General features: G+C 44.1%; 6 non-coding genes across 6 annotated transcripts; 3 read left to right on the forward strand and 3 right to left on the reverse strand.

The window, feature by feature from the left end:
- Window positions 1–321: 321 nt before the first annotated feature.
- Window positions 322–393, reverse strand: trnag-ucc (transfer RNA glycine (anticodon UCC)). The gene has a single exon. It is a non-coding gene; the product is annotated as a tRNA-Gly (tRNA).
- Window positions 394–1,949: 1,556 nt separating this feature from the next.
- On the forward strand, window positions 1,950–2,021 carry trnad-guc (transfer RNA aspartic acid (anticodon GUC)). Its single transcript has one exon. It is a non-coding gene; the product is annotated as a tRNA-Asp (tRNA).
- A 226-nt stretch (window positions 2,022–2,247) lies between these two features.
- Window positions 2,248–2,319, reverse strand: trnag-ucc (transfer RNA glycine (anticodon UCC)). Its single transcript has one exon. It is a non-coding gene; the product is annotated as a tRNA-Gly (tRNA).
- An 849-nt stretch (window positions 2,320–3,168) lies between these two features.
- On the forward strand, window positions 3,169–3,240 carry trnad-guc (transfer RNA aspartic acid (anticodon GUC)). Its single transcript has one exon. It is a non-coding gene; the product is annotated as a tRNA-Asp (tRNA).
- Window positions 3,241–3,328: 88 nt separating this feature from the next.
- trnag-ucc (transfer RNA glycine (anticodon UCC)) lies at window positions 3,329–3,400 on the reverse strand. The gene has a single exon. It is a non-coding gene; the product is annotated as a tRNA-Gly (tRNA).
- Window positions 3,401–3,740: 340 nt separating this feature from the next.
- trnad-guc (transfer RNA aspartic acid (anticodon GUC)) lies at window positions 3,741–3,812 on the forward strand. Its single transcript has one exon. It is a non-coding gene; the product is annotated as a tRNA-Asp (tRNA).
- Window positions 3,813–12,821: the final 9,009 nt, after the last annotated feature.

Consider the following 12,821-nt stretch of genomic DNA (forward strand, 5'->3'; position numbering starts at 1 on the left):
GATACAACTACCTGTCTCTGCAACTCCTTGTTAGTATAGTGGAAAGTATCTCCGCCTGTCATGCGGAGACTGGGGTTCGATTCCCCGACGGGGGGATTTAGTCCTTTACTGCTGCCAAAAGACCTTAACAAAAGTTTTGCTCCAGCAAACAAGTTACAGGAGAAGTTGGCAAGGGGCCACCGACGACTGTTTTAAAGACAGCTTGAGAAAAATGCAATGCGTTGGCCGGGAATCAAACGCATACAGCAAGAATGGACAGACCCAGGAATCGAACCCATAGCAAGAATGCTCGTAGTCAAGGACTTTAATTTACAAATGTGATGCGTTGGCTGGGAATCGAACCCGGGTCAACTGCTTGGAAGGCAGCTATGCTCACCGCTATACCACCAACGCAAGACTGTTGGATGTAGACTTGAAGCCCTGTTCTGCGGTCAGCAATAATTTTCGCAATACTTTAGCAGCTGGCAGGTGCAGATGAACTGAAACTCTCTTTGTTTGGACCTGGCACTTAAAAAAATTGAATGAACTTATTGACCTGACCTACCAGGCACCATATTAAAAAAAAAGGGTCTCTAATTTAATAATGTAACACTTTTTATACAGACACTTCATATTTAAACGGTATTAGATTATTTTTTGCATTCACTGGCTTCTGTGAAGCGTTGAGCTAAAATGACGCATGACGCTGTTCCTGCAAGCCGCGCTGATCGGATACAACTACCTGTCTCTGCAACTCCTTGTTAGTATAGTGGAATGTATCTCCGCCTGTCACGCGGAGCCTGGGGTTCGATTCCCTGACGGGGAGATTCAGTCCTTTACTGCTGCCAAAAGACCTTAACAAATGTTTTGCTCCAGCAAACAAGTTACAGGGAAGTTGGCAAGGGGCCCGGACGACTGTTTTAAAGACAGCTTGAGAAAAATGCAATGCGTTGGCCGGGAATCGAACCCATACAGCAAGAATGGACAGACCCAGGAATCGAACCCATAGCAAGAATGCTCGTAATCAAGGTCTTTAATTTACAAATGTGATGCGTTGGCCGGGAATCGAACCCGGTCACCTGCTTGGAAGGCAGCTATGCTCACCACTATACCACCAACGCAGGCCTTTGAACGTAGACTGGAAGCCCGGTTGTGCGGTCAGCAAGAATTTTCGCAATACTTTAGCAGCTGGCAGGTGCAGATGAACTGAAACTCTCTTTGTTTGGACCTGGCACTTAAAAAAATTGCATGAACTTATTGACCTGACCTACCAGGCACTGTAGTGATCTTTTTCTTTGTAGAAAAGTTAGAAGCTCAGACCAGGAGACAGTGGAAGTTTTCCAAGCAGAAGTTCTTTATTGTTTGTCGGTAGCTCCAGTCATTCCAACATCGTCTAACTAAGGGAACTTCACATTGTAGTTTATATACATTTCAAGGGGGAGGGATTACATTGTGAGGAACAAAGCATGTAAATGAGCTGAAACATGAGAACAGAACGGTGCAGGACTTCTCGCACTGAGATAAGAACTCCAAGACAAATGGTCTCAGTAATAAAATAGCAGGTGTTCAAACTTGCTCAGCATGACTCTTCACCCGGTAAAACAATGAGAACAGGAAAAGCCTAGCCTTCTCGCACTGAGATGGGACAGTCAGGAATATCCTGCTGGGAACCCCTACCGTTTGCAGAGATTTCCTGGTCTCATCATTTATAAACTTTCTCAATATAAAATACTATTGTATTGGAAATCTAAATTAAACATTTAAATAAAATTTGTAATCCTACAACACCATATTAAAAAAAAGGGTCTCTAATTTAATAATGTAACACGTTTTATACAGACACTTCATATTTAAACGGTATTAGATTATTTTTTGGATTCACTGGCTTCTGTGAAGCGTTGAGCTAAAATGACGCATGACGCCGTTCCTGGAAGCCGCGCTGATCGGATACAACTACCTGTCTCTGCAACTCCTCGTTAGTATAGTGGAAAGTATCTCCGCCTGTCACGCGGAAAACCGGGGTTCGATTCCCCGACGGGGAGATCCAGTCCTTTACTGCTGCCAAAAGATCTTAACAAATGTTTTGCTCCAGCAAACAAGTTACAGGAGAAGTTGGCAAGGGGCCACCGACGACTGTTTTAAAGACAGCTTGAGAAAAATGCAATGCGTTGGCCGGGAATCGAACGCATACAGCAAGAATGGACAGACCCAGGAATCGAACCCATAGCAAGAATGCTCGTAATCAAGGTCTTTAATTTACAAATGTGATGCGTTGGCCGGGAATCGAACCCGGGTCAACTGCTTGGAAGGCAGCTATGCTCACCACTATACCACCAACGCAGGCCTTTGAACATAGACTGGAAGCCCTCTTCTGCGGTCAGCAAGAATTTTCGCAATACATTAGCAGCTGGCAGGTGCAGATGAACTGAAACTCTCTTTGTTTGGACCTGGCACTTAAAAAAATTGCATGAACTTATTGACCTGACCTACCAGGCACTGTAGTGATCTTTTTCTTTGTAGAAAAGTTAGAAGCTCAGACCAGGAGACAGTGGAAGTTTTCCAAGCAGAAGTTCTTTATTGTTCGTCGGTAGCTGCAGTCATTCCAACATCGTCTAACTAAGGGAACTTTACATTGTAGTTTATATATATTTCAAGGGGGAGGGATTACATTGTGAGGAACAAAGCATGTAAATGAGCTGAAACATGAGAACAGAACGGTGCAGGACTTCTCGCACTGAGATAAGAACTCCAAGACAAATGGTCTCAGTAATAAAATAGCAGGTGTTCAAACTTGCTCAGCATGACTCTTCACCCGGTAAAACAATGAGAACAGGAAAAGCCTAGCCTTCTCGCACTGAGATGGGACAGTCAGGAATATCCTGCTGGGAACCCCTACCGTTTGCAGAGATTTCCTGGTCTCATCATTTATAAACTTTCTCAATATAAAATACTATTGTATTGGAAATCTAAATTAAACATTTAAATAAAATTTGTAATCCTAAAACACCATATAAAAAAAAAGGGTCTCTAATTTAATAATGTAACACGTTTTATACAGACACTTCATATTTAAACGGTATTAGATTATTTTTTGGATTCACTGGCTTCTGTGAAGCGTTGAGCTAAAATGACGCAAGACGCCGTTCCTGGAAGCCGCGCTGATCGGATACAACTACCTGTCTCTGCAACTCCTCGTTAGTATAGTGGAAAGTATCTCCGCCTGTCACGCGGAAGACCGGGGTTCGATTCCCTGACGGGGAGATCCAGTCCTTTACTGCTGCCAAAAGACCTTAAAAAATGTTTTGCTCCAGCAAACAAGTTACAGGAGAAGTTTAATTTACAAATGTGATGCGTTGGCCGGGAATCGAACCCGGGTCAACTGCTTGGAAGGCAGCTATGCTCACCACTATACCACCAACACAAGACTGTTGGATGTAGACTGGAAGCCCTCTTCTGCGGTCAGCAAGAATGTTCGCAATATATTAGCAGCTGGCAGGTGCAGATGAATTGAAACTCTCTTTGTTTGGACCTGGCACTTAAAAAAATTGCATGAACTTATTGACCTGACCTACCAGGCACCATATTAAAAAAAAGGGTCTCTAATTTAATAATGTAACACGTTTTATACAGACACTTCATATTTAAACGGTATTAGATAATTTTTTGGATTCACTGGCTTCTGTGAAGCGTTGAGCTAAAATGACGCATGACGCCGTTCCTGGAAGCCGCGCTGATCGGATACAACTACCTGTCTCTGCAACTCCTCGTTAGTATAGTGGAAAGTATCTCCGCCTGTCACGCGGAAGACCGGGGTTCGATTCCCCAACGGGGAGATTCAGTCCTTTACTGCTGCCAAAAGACCTTAATAAATTTTTAAGCTAGGCTTAAGAAGGTTACAAACTCAACGTACAAACTCAACGTAGTCGGCAGGATTCGAACCTGCGCGGGGAAACCCCAATGGATTTCTAGTCCATCGCCTTAACCACTCGGCCAAGGAAGGGGCAAAAGAGACTGCTTGGGGGGAGGGGGGGAGAAAAAGAGGGAGGAAAGGGAGAAAAAGAAGAGGAGAAAAAAGGAGCAAAACGTACAATATATCAATTTTTATCTACTTTCTTATCTTCTCAACATTGGTTACACACAGTTCTGCACTTATTGCAAGGTTTATCATCACTTTAATTTCATGTCTCTTGCGGGATTCGAACCTATGCCGTGGCAATATCGCTTGCATCTTCGCTTGTTCTCTAGTCTCGTAGTGCATTCCGGAAGTACTACATGCAATGCATTGTGGGTAACGTAGTCATTTTTAACACAGGAACTCTTTTCCATATAAATCCCTACAGTAGTAACCCTGTGATTATGCAATTATGCACATGAATGCATTTAAAGCAAACGCTCTTGTAAGTAAACATATTTTGTGATGTTAACAAATCAATATTCAAATAATTAACTCAAAATGTCACATGCTACATTTAAAGCTATAACAGTATTAACTGTGTATAAATGTAAATAACTCTCCCATCATGTTTCCCCTCCTTTTTTTGTAAACTCAATTATTTGAAAGACTACATCTGTGCAGCACAAGTGAATAAAACATATTCCAAATTGAGTGTTGGGTTTTGTGAATAAATGTAAAATGATTCTGCAAGTAATTCTGGCTTTAGTTTTAACAATTACATTCAATGGATGACACTCACTGTCCTGGTATTCAAGAGGAAATTACTTAAAAACGTGAAGACTGTTATTGGCTCCAATAAAATTATTAAACTTTATTGTAACAGACAGACAAGTAATGGTGACAGCAATTATACACTCTTCCTCCAGTCATCCAGGGTCAGTCCTGATGCTGGACAGTACCACTGCCCCTTCAGCTGGGTGTGTCCAGTCCTTTTATTTTGTCCTGTCCAAACCCCTTGCAGGTGTAGTGGTACTTTTCGTTTGTCAGCCTCTTCCGTGGCGGTTCCCCCTTTGACACTAGCTCCTCATCCTCCTGGGCAGCTTTTTTCAGCTATTGGAACATGTCTCAATAAACGTAAACTATTAGAGATTGCAATGAATCTATCATATATATAAAATCAGATACAAATAGGATTGGTATGAATAATAATGCTTTGTTATTAACAAAATGTTATGATAATAATTATGACCGCCGCTACATCTTGTAATAATAATGAGAAAAGAAGGAGAAAATGCATATTAAATTATGTCATAAATTATTTTTTAATTAAATACTGATTGGGCCAACAAGTTGCACACTCTTGCCAGGATTTGCACCTGGAGTCTCCCACCCAAAGGATGGACGTGTTACTATTACACCACAAGAGTTGTTTTTTTTGTTTGTTTTTTGAAATAGTTGCATCAGCAACTATCCTATGTATTTAGTTTTTTGAAAATAGTTGCAACAGCAACTAATTTTTTTTTTTTCTATTTGCAACAGCAAACATACTTTTTTCTACTTTATTTTCTTGCTTGTTTTTTCTTTGCAGATGGTTTGAACAGTGAATGTGAACATTTTCTTAAAATAAATAAAACATATTATTAAAAATATTTATAAAAACGAATGTTTTAGGTGCATTTACAAAGAGCTTCTCCACTCCTCAAGGGTCTGTCCAGATGCAGGGCAGTACCATTTGCCACGTACCTGTGAGTGTCCAGTTTGCTTTGATTTAGGTTGACCACACAGCTTACACTCATAGTGGTAGCTCTCTTTTGCCTTTCTCATCTTTGGGGGCTCACCTTTCCTCAGTCGCTCCTGGTTCTCAAGGGCTGCCTTGCGTAATCGCCATTCACGCTGGCGATTAAAGGGATCTAGTGCTTGGTGAGGGAACCTAGGTTGGTCGGGACAGTAGGAGGTGGATGAACAGCCCTGGGTGGATGCTGAGGGTGGTGGTTGGGTGGCAGGCCAGCCCTGGATGGATGCTGAGGGTGGTGGGTGGGTTGCAGACCAGCCCTAGGTGGATGCTGAGGTTGGTGGGTGGGTTGCAGACCAGCCCTGGGTGGATGCTGAGGGTGGTGGGTGGGTTGCAGACCAGCCCTGGTTGGAGGACCAGCCCCGGGTGGATGCTGAGGGTGGTGGGTGGGTTGCAGACCAGCCCTGGTTGGAGAACCAGCCCTGGGTGGATGCTGAGGGTGGTGGGTGGGTTGCAGACCAGCCCTGGTTGGAGGACCAGCCCTGGGTGGATGCTGAGGGTGGTGGGTGGGTTGCAGACCAGCCCTGGTTGGAGGACCAGCCCTGGGTGGATGCTGAGGGTGGTGGTTGGGTGGCAGGCCAGCCCTGGATGGATGCTGAGGGTGGTGGGTGGGTTGTAGACCAGCCCTGGGTGGATGCTGAGGTTGGTGGGTGGGTTGCAGACCAGCCCTGGGTGGATGCTGAGGGTTGTGGGTGGGTGGAGGACCAAACATGAGAGTGTGCCAGGGGTGCCTGGTAAGAAGACCAGCTCTGGTAGTGTGTTGGGGATGGCTTGTAGGCAGAGGACCAGCCCTCCATACAGCTGTTTTGAGAGGAAGCAGCATCGTGTTTGGCAATAGCTGCGTCTCCCCCACCTGTCTGTGGAATAGCAGGTGTTCTGGAACTGTGTCGCTGGCGGATTTTTGCCTCGCCCTCACGGTTCTCAGGCTCCTGGAACTCCAAAAGAGTGTGTCCATGCTGAACTGGCTGTGATGGTAGGTCACGAACCTCCAGGAGGGATTTTTTAGCCACGGCAATCTGCTGTGGAAGCTGCACACCCTGAAGTAAAGAACCCCGTTCAGTTCTCTTTTGGCGATCATGCAGCCTGCAGAGACAGAAAACAAAACACACACAAGAGTTTTTCAGAACATTTTTCAGTGTGTTAATTGTTAAAAATTTTGTTCAAATATGCAATTCAATCAATTTATGAAGATATTAAAGATGAACTCACCAGGAGGACACAGTGGTGTTGTTAATGTTTACCAGTACCAGGTCACTCCTGTCCATGATCTCTCTGCAGTCCTCAACTAGCTGCTTGATGTGAGAGTATGCCATGACAATGGACTGGGGTATGGCAAATGTCCTCCCTTTATTGTCCTTTGGCCTATTTCTGGCTTCCTTGTACTCTTTGTACAGCTTGAGAGCAACACACTCTGAAATTCTGTTTTGGTCTGGTCTGTGAGCAGCCTGACCATGGACCATGAACAATCTGCAATTAGATGACCAGATCACATAGTGCTCATTATATATGCATGTTCACATATTGACATAAATACATTGATACAAATACTAAAGAATATAGCTATATGAGATGTGGATACCTCTCAGCTGCTTGCTGGCCTGGAGCAGAGCCACTGCGCTTTCTTGAAGCCCTCCAAGGTCCTGGCAACGTTGTTTTTTTTGCTCTTGAGGGTGTATCTGGTGGGGGTCTGGTCAAAGACACTTAGATGTGAGTATAACCTCAAAATCTCTGCCACTTCAGCATTGGAGAGTTTTGTTATAGTTCGGTTAAGCCCAACCAGGTAACCTGCCAAGGCATCAACTGCCTCCCATCCAGGAATCCCTCTGGCATCACACCTAGTGTCCTGTTACAAGAATTGAACCAATAAACACCATAAAATTTTAAACATCTGGTACAAGAGCAAATATAAAGAAGCCCACATTTCTGATGGTGAAACATTATCCACTTTACCGTAGCTGGAGTGACGAGCACACTCTCCTCAAATGGGGTGAGGACGGGACTTGCGGAGGCATCTCTCTCATCAAATCGGGTGAGGACGGGCCCAGATCAGGCATTACTCTCCTCCAATGGGGAGTAGATGGGCCCAGCAGAGGCATTACTCTCCTCCAATGGGGAGTAGATGGGCCCAGCAGAGGCATCACTCTCCTCCAATGGGGACCTGGGATCTGGCCAGGGCCTAGGGCCTAGGGCCACCGCTTCCAAATTGCTGAGGTGATTAATAAAAGTATACACAGAATAAAGAATAAATAAAGAATAAACAATCTTTTACATTTTTTGTGTCTCTTCTACATTAAAAATGAACTGTTTATTAGTTTTAAAATATTTTTTTGATGTCTGATATACTCTTGATATAATATTACCTGCAATGTGAGGTCATGAGCCTGTGGTACGGTCACATCAGGACATTCGTCCTCGAGGACTTCATCCAAGATCTCAGGCAGGATGTACCTCACCAATACCAATCTGCTGGCTCATAAGATCTCCTCTGTTGGACTGTGCCGGAAGATATTCTACAGCAATACGCTCTCCTCCAATAAGTATTCACCAAGGGAAAAATTATTGTTTACTTGCCTACCATGTCACAATATAGGTCTGATCATCATCAACAGCAGACTTTTCTTACCGTTAGGTTTCCCAGGGGGGATAAACTCTGGAAGAAGAGGTTTTCCCAACACTTTGTTGCTGAGCGTATTCACATTGGACATCAAACGAATGTTATACAGCTTTGTCCTGGATGTCTCAGTCATAGAAAGTGCTTGTGCTGACCGGTTTAAATTCCACCTTGACACACCCTCAAGCATGTACATCTGAGTGTGCAATGCATTGCATCTCCACCCGGATGAGACAAAAAACAGGATCACTGATTACAACAAATTAAAACAATATTATGTCAACATTCAATAGCAAAATATACCATATGTGTGTGAGGTTTTAACATGCCTGGAATGAAAGCAAACTGGTGCTTATGAAAGCTTTCCAGAGAGGAGGACCCTCTGCTGCATCTTAGCACATCCAGTGTCTTCTCTCCTTTCTCCAGCCCTGACCCAATGTTTGTGTAAAGCTGCACTCCTGGTGGATCCTGAATGCAGGCAAGGTGCTTTTGCTGTACCTCCCACACTTGAGACATGCGTTCATGGTTTATAAGGTGCAGCCCAGTGCCGTCCACAAGGTGCCACATGGAGTCAAGAAGACTTTTGATGAGGGCATGAGTCTCCTCCACTCCACGGGTTTTCCTGCGGCAGTGCTTGGCTAGCTCTTTAGAGCTGATGCTCGCCAACACCTGGGCATCTGTTGGCTCGTGGCCCTGATGCTTTTGCCTCAGCTCTGACCGCTTCGCCTCTTTCAGATGACAGATGTCCTGGTAATCCCATTCAAAAATGCAACTCGACAATTTGGAGCAACGTACCGTACAGTGGATGGTGTTCTGTGGTGAGACCGTTGGTGAATCGCCTCATAAAGTGGAACACATCCAACCGCACAGTGGACGTCCATGGCCGAAACCAATGGAGAACTGGGCTCACTCCTGTGTAAAAGCATTTTTTGGTTTGTATTGTCACCAACTGCCTTAATTTGGCAAAAAAAACATCAACACAAATTACAGGAAACCCACCTCTGTCACTGCAACAGTCTCTATCCACATAGATAGCAGCTGGCTGTGGCTCACCAGCATCCCTGTACCGTTGAACGATCACAAGTCATCCAGCCCAGCCCCCTCGCCGGTTGTGAGGACCGAGTTGAAGACCTGACCATACTCGTTCCCCACATTGGACATCCATGTTGCCGTGTTCTCAATCCCCCCAGCAAGTTTTTTGGTAACCTGTTATAACAAAAGTATATACATCATTAGCATATGTATTCTTATCAAACCCTAAAAGAACAAATGAGCTCAAGCTTATATAGGTTTACATTTACCTTAGTGGAATCAAGCTTCAGAATTCTGCCAAACTTTGAAGTGGTGACACCTTTGAGTTCATCAAGGTGACCGACAACATCGTTGGCATGCACTGTCTCGAACCACTGGGCCAGGGGCAAGGGAGAGAAGGGTGGTGGTGGTGGGGGATAAACAGCCTGGGACTGCTTCAGGCAGGATCTCTTGTGAATTTCACAATCTGTGAAATAGTCACAGGATCTCCTAGCCCACTCCTCACTGTGTGCCTCTTGAAAGGCCTGCTGCAGGTAACTGGAGCTATTCCCTGCTGTTCTAGGACGCAAAAGTGTCACACATTTTCTGTCCAGTGCCAAATGTGTAGTCAACACAGCAGGGAATTTGATGCGGTTTAGAGGGGTCAAGTTGCTTTAAAATGTCACTACTCCAAGGACAGACAGGTTGTTTGCACTGGCTGCACCTTGGGTAATCTCCCCCTATTAAATAGTACTTGCTATCCACATCAATGACCTCTCTGACCTTGGTGTAAATGCCAGAGTGGTGCATCTTTCGGTTGCACAGAGTGCATTTCAGAGGGATGCCCCACATACGCATTGGTGCCCAGGAACATCCTCTGTCGAAAGTAATCATGTGGGTTTGGAGGTGCCACAGATCTGATTGGGCTTGGGGGGTGGTGCCAATTCTCCCTGACATTCTGTCTCAGCTGCCAACTTGCGTCATAGAGGATGTGGGCAATCCACTCCCGATCACCTGGCTTGATGACCCGGAGGAACGGCTTTGGCAAAAACCTGGCCCGCCTTACCTCTGGAAAGCACAGAGGGACTGGGAGCCCTGGTGCTGCTGGAGGAGGAGCAGAAGCAGGAGAAGGAAGAAGTGGTGTGCCACTCTGAGTCGCTGGTGCCATCTCAGATAGTGTGGAAGGGCTAGGAGCAGGAGCAACTTGGAGACAGATGGTTGGTGTCGTCTCTTGGGCTGTGAGGCAGACTGGAGCTGGAGCATCTCGGGGAGAGACGATTGGTGTCGGTGTCATCTCTTGGGCTGGGGTAGTGGAGGGACGGGCTGAAGGGGTTAGAGGAGAAATGTTTGGGAGGTCTGTGGGAGATTTTGAGACATGACACTTCTCAAGGTGCTCTGATAACCTGACAGCACCCATGGCCTTTGTGCCGCAGTGCTCACACTGCTCCTGGACATGGAAGTCTGACAGGGGCTGAGTAAACTGGTCAAAGAGCACTTCCTGAGCACAAAGGGAGCATGTCATGGTATTATCACCGCTCCCTGTCTGCTGTGGACCTGCTGCGGTCCCTGTCTGTTGTGGACCTGCTGCGGTCCCTGTCTGCTGTGGACCTGCTGCGGTCCTTGTCTGCTGTGGACCTGCTGCGGTCCCTGTCTGCTGTGGACCTGCTGCGGTGCTTGTCTGCTGTGGACCTGCTGCGGTTCCTGTCTGCTGTCCTGACTGAGGGAAACAATATTTTGTATTTACTCTCTATATCCTCTTATCCTCTAAATCACACAAAACTCTGCATCAAAACAGTGATTTGGAGAATATAGCACAACGAAGAACCAGCCATGGGAAACAGCTGTAGAGGAAGCATTTGTCAGCATCTTTGTCTCATATCATATGTTTAAGGATTCAATGACATTACTTACATCATGGTAGCCACATTTGCAGGGGATCTTTTTCTCAAAAATGTCTTTTTTTCTGACCGTTAGGCCAAATGCAGGGGTCAGGGGACAATTCTTTATCCTCTCTAACATTGCCTTCCAACGTCTGCTCCCAGGTCTCTGGCCAGTGGAAAATTTATATTTCCCCTGGGCAAACAGCATCATGACGCCGGTCCAGAATGAATCTGGCTTTCCTTCCTTTGGCATCTCTATAGGACAAGAGGCAGTCATTAGGCTGTTGTAGGCAACATGTAGGTCTACATGCACAGACAGACAGACAGATAGATAGGAAATTAAGCAACTACAATATAAGGTTGTATGTTTTTTTCCACAGTCTCAACTAATTTGGTCAGGAATATTTCAAGTCTTAAGTTTCTGAGACACTGTTTCATTTATATTGTTATGCTAATGTGAAATAGTTTGTTCAGATCTCATCAGATGGCATGAACTCACACGGATGGTTGTCGGTTATTAAAAATGTAATCAAAACAGTTTAGTGATGAAAGAAATTGAAAAAAATGATACTCTCTCACTCACCATCTCTCTCTCTCTCACTCTCTCTCTCACACACACACACACACACACACACACACACACACACACACACACACACACACACACACACACACACACACACACACACACACACACACACATTCACATTCACTCACTCACTCACTCTCTCTTTGAAAAAAAATGGCTGTTATTTTACAAACTGAAATTGTATGAGAACTGAACTGAAATCACAACACAAGCCAATCCTGTTTCTTCATGTTTGTTAAGAAATGATCATACCCACTCTTTCACTCACTCTTATTCTCTCTCACACACACTTTATAGCACTCTCTTTGAAAACAATTGGTATCTGAAATTGTATGATGAATGACATGAATATATATTAAAATATCCAATTCAGTTTACCTTGATGCCTATTTTCTGTGTCAATTTCTTGTCCTATTGCAATAGATGTTATATGGTCAGTTGGTGTAACCAATATTTTGTCTAAAAGACTAATATTTTACAAAAAAAGTTAATATGAATAATAATTTAATACTCTACTACACTGTAATAATGGGTGTTTAAACCATTTGTACTCAAATGGTCAAAGAATAGACATAAAACAAGATGTTTACAGCATATGGTCTTGCTCAGTACAACGAAAAACCCATATCATTTATAATAAAACATATTCTCATAGGATATTACTAAATAAACTACTAATTTCATGCAATTGCATGAACTCTAGGAGGTGTGAAATATTAGATATTGGTCATTTTTTGTGGTTACACCATTTGACAGTTTAACGGGCTGTCAGTTCTATCTTTTGTTAAAAATAGTATAAATTTCATATTAAATAATAATTAACATAGCGATCAGGTTTCTGACCGTCTTATCAAATTTAGCAGCGACATTTAACACTTGACACAGACACAAAATCGAGCATCTCTGTTCTAGTTTAATTTGATGGACACAAGAAAGACACGCAAAAGACACTTAAAAAGTTCAGTAAAGAAAATAATTAACATTGCGATCAGCGTTATCTCTTAAGGTTTGTGACCGTCTTATCAAACTTCAAGAAAAACATCCAAGGTTTGTCACAGCAGAAG

Source organism: Siphateles boraxobius, unplaced genomic scaffold, assembly GCF_051911475.1.
Source record: "Siphateles boraxobius isolate OS27281-9 unplaced genomic scaffold, OSU_SipBor_1 51, whole genome shotgun sequence".
Classification (NCBI taxonomy): domain Eukaryota; kingdom Metazoa; phylum Chordata; class Actinopteri; order Cypriniformes; family Leuciscidae; genus Siphateles; species Siphateles boraxobius.